The sequence below is a fragment of the Psittacula echo genome, assembly GCF_963264785.1.
Source record: "Psittacula echo genome assembly, chromosome: 21".
NCBI lineage: Eukaryota > Metazoa > Chordata > Aves > Psittaciformes > Psittacidae > Psittacula > Psittacula echo.
The window spans coordinates 704365-710364 of NC_137757.1; positions in this window are offsets into that span (position 1 = coordinate 704365).

Below are 6000 nucleotides of genomic sequence, written 5' to 3' on the forward strand. Positions count from 1 at the left end.
TAGCAGGAGAGACATTTGCACAATATGAAACCCACCACAACCTCAGCCAGCATTATGTTTTCTAGGAACAAGGGAAAAAGCCATTCACATCTGAGATAACAATCTGTTTTATATCTCTTAAACCACAACTGGGTAGGAATGAGCTTTCACAAGAGGGAGAATCTTGCTTAATTATGGTAAAGGTCTACATCTCCACAATCTTACCTCTTCTGTGCCAGCGAAAATAGAAAACAAGAGGAAGAATAATGCAAAACCAGAAACATAGCAGAAGGTGCAGGGAGGAAAGAGCAGAAGCAGTTCTAGTTTATTCCTTTCTTGGAACACCAGGTGACTAATATAGCAGCCTACACAAGCTGGGTTTGTTTCCCATTAAAACTGGCATCATCAGAATGTCTGTATTCCATTTCCCCCTCTGTAAGTAAGGTAAGGGCCACGAGAATGCGATGAATTTGCTGTTGTGAATGTGGAGCGATGTCCTATTTTAGATGGCTTCAGAAATAAGATCCCAAGTGGAAAGATCCAAGAATAATTTTCAGGCAAGGAGTTGACTTGTCAGGAAAGGCAGCTCAGGCTGACCAGAACCGCAGACAAGCTGATGAAACTGCTCAGCACTGCTGTCCAAGGAAAGGGAAACAAGAACAGGGTTTGACAAACAGAAGCATTAAGAAAACCCAACAATCTTAAACCAAACAAATATTTGGAACAGGTCAGAAGAGTATCTGGAGTCAATCCAAAAAGCAGTTTGTATAAGATGTGGTGGGGCCAATGGCATCCTGGGGAATGAATTACCCTCTGTCTATAGCAAGGTTTTATCTCGAGTTGTTTGGAGCGGGAAGATCTCTCCTTTTCAGGTAAAATCTGGCTATTCAAGGTCTCCTAACAAGTCTGCACTCATCTGAACTCTTTGGAAAGAAACCAGGAGGTTACAGTCTTCTCTTTCGTTGGTGGGGACCAAGCATGGCTCCTAAATGTGCCAGGGGAGCCTGTTTGACAGCACACAGGAATTTTCCAGCCACAGAAGGAGCAAGCAGAATGATGCCCTCAGAAACTGCCAGGCTTTTAGTAATGATCACTGAAGACTGGTTTCTCTTTGAAGGAAAATAACTTCCCGAAGGGTGAATTTCCATTCGACAATCATCTGTGTAGTCCATTGTCAGGCCCGAACCCAGGGACATCCCTGTCTGCAGCAGTCTCTGCTTTCCCCTAGCTGTGATAATCTCTGCTCTCCTTAAAGGGTTTGGGTTAGATTTGCTCCAAGAACGTTGAAACAAATGCACGTTTCACAAAAATCTTCTTTCATCATATAAACATAGCCTCCTGCTGCTGCTTTTTAAGAGTGGATTTCAAGGCAAGGCAGGATATAATGACCAACATCTTCAAATGCTGGGAAGATTAATCATCGTGTGGGAGCATGGGAGGAGAAGCCTTTCTGCTCATCCGATTCATTGTCCACAGAGTAGGAGAAAAAAAACCCCACGTGTTCTTTTGGTTCTGCTCTGTTTTAGCCAAGGATGAGATACAGCCACACACTTTCATTACCTGCTGCAGAGCTCTTGAGGTTTATACCAGCCCCACGAGCAATGGGCTTCTCCGGACCCCGTGCTCAAACTGTCACTTCTGATAGTAGTGATGCCATGGGGTTAGTGCCTGCAGCAGGGCTCTGGCAGCTTCCAGCTGTGGTGCTGCGCCTGTAGTGGATCTTGCCCGAAGGGGATAGTTTTAGATGAGGATTAGCATGTGAATTCTGCTGGGCTAATAGATAAGTGCCCCAATAAATGAGGGCAGTGATCTCCAGCTCGCAGTTAGCAGAGCCTGGTGGTTAATGCACTGCTCTGTAGCAATCTATAAAAAATACTGAGAAAAGCCAAGTTCATGTAAACTATGGGGATACACAGAGGGGACATGGATTTGTAGGAGACCACAAGTCAAAGACCAGGTGATGGAGGGTGCAAAGAAATGTATTGAAGTAGCTGTGACAGGACAGACAGTCCTGGTTGGGTTTCTGTTTGGGCTTGTTTTTTCAGCAGAGATAACAGTACAAGAAACCTTTGGACCAGATTATTAACTAGAGTTATTAGGTGTAATGGCAAGCAATAACTCCATGAGCCATGGAGGTCCTCTGGCTATTTGTCTACCAATAGGATAACTTACTGTCCAGCATTGCTGCCTTTAGGTTGGATTATGAAATCCTTGATAAACTCATTGGATCAAACCTTCAGCCCCTCTCGATTATTTCCCTGTGAAACTAAAGTGATGTGGAAAGACCCTGAGCCTGCTGCAGACGCTCCCCTGCACACGGTGAATGAGGAGCTGATCCATTCCAGAGCAAGCACCTTCCTCACATAAACAGATCCAGCTTACAGAGGAAAAAGTATTTCCCTGCTTCTCTTGGTGCTAAGCTCATTTCCTTTAAACTTTAATGCTTTTGAACTAGGCCATTGTAAGCCAGGCCAAGAGAAATAAAGACACCTTAGAGCATTTGAACTGGGTAACGTAAATGCTTCCATTATAGGGAAAAAGCAGCACTTCCAGAGAGTTAAAAGTCATTAAAATATGTGCTGCAATGAAAATCTCAGCTTCGATTGCTATATATTGGCCATCCTCAGGTGACCACTAAGGCTCTGTTAAAATCATTTGTTAACTGTACAGTAACTGTACAGTAAAGTAGGTCAGTAGATGCCCTTTGGGCAATTATATTAAGTCTAATACACAGGCTCCAGAGTATTTTATTGGCGCTACTCAGATGCTGCCAGCCTCTGTCTGCAGTGATGTGAATCTGCTGCCAGGCTACTGACTGGGATAGATGCTTCACATGTTTTGCATGGATCCTGGTGCCTGGCAGGTGAAGTCCCCCCCCCAGGGACCTTCAAGCTAAGCAGAATTTAAACCTCTTTTAAAGAGGTCAATAGTGCCTAGGAAGAAAGAAAAGAAAAGGTTAATGGGGCAGATGTTCCAGCAGCTGAATATATTTCTATTCCCTGTAGAGAGGAATAAAAGTTGCTGAAGCGCTTTGCTATGCATTGCTGTGCAAGGTTATGGAACTACTCTTTTCCCTATGCAGACATTAACCAATCCAGGAAAATAGAGACGCTGTGGAGCTGACGTTTCCAGAGTGGGAGTTCCAGTGTCAGATCAGTAGTACCTGCCCAAGCAAGGGGAGTTAAGATTTTCCATGATGATGGGAAGTCATAAGCTGAAGCCATAAAAGCAGCAGCAGCTGCACTTTGCAGCCTTGCTGGAGTCCCAGTCCTATTTTGCAGGGCATTTTCTACCCCTAAACTGCTGCTCTTTCTCAAAACCCAACTTTTCCCCTGAGTGCCACTATCCCCAGTAAGACCCGATGCCCCTCAGATGGTTGCCTTCTTTCTGCTCTACACTGCACCATGCTTCATGGTAAACACTGAAGTATGGAGCGGGCTCAGCGTAGCCCAGAACAACTTTCAAGTCACCTTCAGGGTGAAGTTCATCTCTCCCAACCTGAGAAACAGGTCATTCCTAACACTGCTGCGATGAATCACTGTCTGCACTATATTTATAAGGGAGCCTGGGGAGGTCTGTACCACACTGTAGATGTTTTGCCAGTCTAAGTCTGGTGAAGAGAGATGTCCGCAAGGAAAACCCATCCTCCACACAGACTCAGCTTGTAGGTGCCTCATCACCCCAGCGCAGCAGAGGTGACTGCACTCCACCGACAGAGGAGTTTCCTTTCCCAGTACCAGCCACTTCTGACTATGGGGCTTTACTGGTGGAAGTGCATCAGCAAAGCCTGTGCTGTAGGGAGGACCCTGCTGTGTACTGGTGGGAGAGCATGGGGTTTGGTCTGACCTCAGAAGCATCCTCCTCAGTTGCCTTTCAGTTCTTCCTGGCTCAGTACAGAATAAAATCATTTGCTGGTGCTGGAGCCCTGTGGAACAGGAAAATGCTTTCCCTGAGATGAAACCCCCACGTGGTACCAGCCCAGACTCACCGACCCATCATTCTCCAGCTGTTATCTAAGAGATCCCATGGGATGACAAATCTTGGATCCAATTACATTTCCGGAGACGTTTGTTTTTCCTTTTCCTACCCTAAGCTTGCACATAGGACAATGCCTAATCCACACAAAAGAACAAGAAAAATCTTCCTTGGATCCTTGCCCAAGCTAAACAGATCCTCTTCAAGGACCCTAACAAACCTTGCATAGGTTGGTGCTTTCTCCCTCTCCCAGTACATACGTCTGTGTGAGCAAGTGTGCTCATGCTGCAGCAGGGCCCAAAAGAGGGCAAAGAAGCATTAGTATTTCTGAGCCTCAAGCAGTTGTGTGCTAGCTCACATTTTTAAAGCCAGGTCTCCTATGGGCTGCACCGGCCATGCTGCATACAGATGAGAGAGCCTCTGACCATGGGGCAAGCTGTAAACGAGAAAATGAGAACTGGACACAACAGCAACTGTGGGGTTATAAAAATACCTGCCAGGTATCAGGAGTGCAAGGGAAGAAATCAAGTTACAAGGGAAGGGAGAGGTAAGGAAATGAGTGTTTCAGGGCAGTGTCCTCCAATCCTGGCTTCAGAAGGGAAACAAGCCCCAAAGATTCCTTGGTTAAGCTGTGACACTCATGACCTGTGGGGACAGAGTCCTCTGGCCTGGCTAATGGCCACCGATGGGGAGCTGCGATACCAAACAGCCTTCACGCTGCTGCTGTTCTCCCAGGGTCTGGGGCTCTTTGAAGCCAGAGACACTCAGGCCAGGCTGAGCTTCTTGCAACACAAGCCCACGGACTGTAAATGCTGTGTGGGATTTGGAGTTCATCCGCATGGCCAGTTCTGTGGCCATGCACTTTCAAGTACCTTTGTCGGAGTTAGCTAGCACTGTAGGGGGTTGTAATTGTTCATTTTCAAGCTGTTGGTGGGGGAAAAGCAATGTCACCTACACTGATATTGGAAGGGTGTTGCTTTGTGTCTACTTCAATTTGTCAGGTGGTTTTTCCACCCATCACTGGCACAAGCAACCGAGCCCACAATGGCCTCAAGGGCAGCCCATGGGCTGTCTGATGCAGAGGGCAGAGACACCTGCACCCGAGCACTGGGACTCCTTTCCTGAGGATGGCTGGAGCACCAGCATCATCTCAGATCAGGGCTGGGAGGAAGCCTGCGTGTACTTGCCAACGGCAAATGCAGCTCAGCCTTTAATGCTTTGCTAAGGGTCTGCTTTGAAAGCTTTTCACCCAGCTTGCTCAGGGCTCTTTCCATTCCAGCCTGGAAAACCTTCCCTGGCGTCAGGAGCTCAGAGAGATAAAAGAGGAGGAACTTCAGCCCTCAAATAGCCATTGCTGAGAGCTGTCCTGGAGACAAGAGGTAAAATCCAGGGACAGATGATCAACTGACTGATTGCAGAACACCACTTGATGTGGCAGGGGCTCTCCTCTTGAGCTAGTTGTCCATCTTCTTGCTCTCTGAAAAGCCTTTCACACTAGTGGATCAAGCTTTTGAGGAGAGGGAATACAGTTTTGTGTCAGGGCTGGGAAGCTCTTTCAGAGACACATCTTCGAACCATGTGTTTCTGTTTAAAATCGGGGTAGATGCTGAGAATGGTTTCCCCTGGCTTTACAGTCTATTGCACTTATTCTCACCACACAGCCAGAAACCACCTTTCCAGATACTGTGTTATCACTTCAGCACCTTCTTGAAGTAGCCTTAGTAAGTCCCAAATCACATAAAGGCCAAGCTCATCAAGGTTAAAGGAGGCTTTATCACTCCCTGCTTCAAACTTTGCAGGCACAGCAAGAAGCATGAGGCAGGTTAGGATTAGGCTCACCTTGCTGCAGACTGAGCATTTCCCATTTCTGACCACAAATCTCATCTCCCAGCTCTGTCACTCCTGGCTCAGCATGTGGTTCATACCGAGGGGTTGAGAGTTAATCACTTGGAAAAGACTGATCCAATGACATTCAACTAAAGCTGGCAGGGGGAGAAGTGTTGAAAACACAAGGGCAGGACCACACCTGCACTCGCTGCAAGGAAA